This window comes from Zonotrichia leucophrys, chromosome 3, assembly GCF_028769735.1.
Source record: "Zonotrichia leucophrys gambelii isolate GWCS_2022_RI chromosome 3, RI_Zleu_2.0, whole genome shotgun sequence".
In the NCBI taxonomy this organism is placed as follows: Eukaryota; Metazoa; Chordata; class Aves; order Passeriformes; family Passerellidae; genus Zonotrichia; species Zonotrichia leucophrys.
The window spans coordinates 42,723,321-42,725,532 of NC_088172.1; the positions used below are offsets into that span (position 1 = coordinate 42,723,321).

At 36.4% G+C, this 2,212-nt stretch overlaps 1 long non-coding RNA gene across 1 annotated transcript; it reads left to right on the plus strand.

Moving 5' to 3' along the window:
* The first annotated feature begins 243 nt into the window (after positions 1-243).
* On the plus strand, positions 244-1,850 carry LOC135444838 (uncharacterized). Its single transcript, XR_010439299.1, has 2 exons — positions 244-322; positions 1,512-1,850. It is a non-coding gene; the product is annotated as an uncharacterized LOC135444838 (long non-coding RNA).
* The last annotated feature ends 362 nt before the right edge of the window (positions 1,851-2,212 follow it).

Genomic DNA, 2,212 nt, shown 5'->3' on the forward strand with positions numbered 1-2,212 from the left:
GAAGAAATAGGTAAACTTCTGAAGACTGAATTGGAATCTCATGTAAACATTTCATTTGAGATGTTTATCACAGTTGTGTAGGGGGATAGAATATAAGAAAATAAAGATAGTGTAGAAAGTAATCTTACCCCTAGGGAGTTGCAGCTGGGCCAATTATCAAAGATTAGGAACAGGCCTGACTTTAACAGGCCACAGCTGTAACCAAAGAGTGCTATAAAAGAGTGGGGTGGCTGGTTGAGAAGAGAACTGGAGTCACTTGGTTTCTTTGTGAAGAAGAAAGAGTCAGTGTTCTGAGGAGCTGCCCATGAGAAGCAATAAGAAGGTATGAAACTTTTATCATAAGGAGACAACAGTATAAAACCCCTCGATAAGATGACAACACAGTTGTGCTCTTTAACAAAATCTTTTAAATAGTGTGTTATTTATGCTTTTATATTATAATGAATGCACTGCTTGTGAAGCAATGTATTTAAAAACATGATTTAAAAATAAGTCTCTTAAAACTCAGAAAGTTCTAGGAGTAAAAGTCAGGCTGTGTGTGAAATTTCTAGGCATCATATTTCTAAAAATTAACTTAATTTCATCTTGGCAGGTTCTAATCAAATAACAGCTTTGCAGGTTTAATTCTACTGCTGGGCTGATACACATAAAGGAACAAAACCTAATGATTTCAGTGTCAGGTTTAAAGTTTTTAAAGAATAGTTCAGTCTGTTTTTCCTCTTGCATTATAAATTAGTGGGAAGAAAATAAACTGTTTTAGAAAGTATTTTGATAGGCGTTTGAGACTTCAACAGCTCTATCTTGCATTTGTTTTAATTTACTATGTGTTACATTACTGTTCTGAAGGAACAGGAAGATGTTTGTTATCCAAAGATTCTGGTAAGACTTGGGTCCTAGCTTTTAGTTGAGGCATTTAAGTTGTTTCTTTTACAGTTTACACATCTGTAATTACAGGGACCAGATTTTTCACTGTCAAGCTTAATGTAACCTAAACAACTTCACAGTCCTAGAGAAGTTAAAAAAGCTCTACCTACTAAATTTTTGTTTATTTTCCCTTGTTATCATAAATACCTGTGAAATTTGTGGAAAGGGCAAGCCCATGTATCAGGAGCTCTTTCCAGCTCATGGATTCAGGTATGAACTGTGGGGATATATTTGTGTACACACTTCACCCCTCATTTCTGTGTTTTGAATTTCAAGGAAATCTCAGCTCTAACATCCATGCATTATTAGGGGAGCAGGTCTGAGGAGCACAGGGCAAACAGCTGTGCTCTGCTATACAGATAGATCCAGGATGGATCGTGGAAGGACAAAATTTACATATCCAGATAGAGATCTGGGAGAACATGAACTGATACAAAGCAAAGGATTTGAGCACCTTTTATAGCAGAGGGGCTTGTATGGCCCAAGTGAAGAGGATTTGGGATTGAAATTTACAGGAAGGAGTAAGGTCTGAATTTTGGGGATTTTTCTGTTCAACTGTACTGTATTCCTGTATTTCTGTTTTCTAGGAAGGAGTCATGGAGGTGTTTTTGGTGCAACACCAGGAAAGAAGCTGCATGTCTACCAGAGTTATTATCTGTGTCTTTAACTACATATGTATCATTATATAGAAATATAGTTGGAATACAAACTTGCAGTAAACAGAAGTCCTGTCTGAGCTAAGTAATATTTTTTAATATATTTTCAGACTCTTGAGAGTTGTTTAACTGTTCTGTGGCAGTGTAATTAAAAGCAGAGCATTGTTTAGGGCAAATGAGACTGTCCTCATGAATAACTTATACTCTACAAGAGCTGACTTGGTGTCAGCATATATAGAACAGCCAGAAAATAAAGCCATGGATACCTCATTTGCACAGTTTAAAACCAGTGGGCATTCTTTTATTTTTTGCATGAGCTCCTTAACCAGGAAAAATGTTTGTCTGTACGGTTATAAAAGAGATACTTCTAAGAAGCAGAGTCCAATGGAAAGAAGATGACACCAAAATTGAAAGGATAAGGCACTTGTTGGTCTAGAAATAGAGTGGAATTGTTTCCTGCCTTCCACATAGGTGACATAGAGGTCTGCATAAATATATTTCTAGAAAACATATAATCAAAAGTGTTGCTCTGAGTGTCACATGACATTTATTCTTCTTGCTAGTCAGCACCTTTTATCTGACACCGCAGTTCTAGTTCCAGGTACAGATTTTTTCACCTGTACTTCATGGAT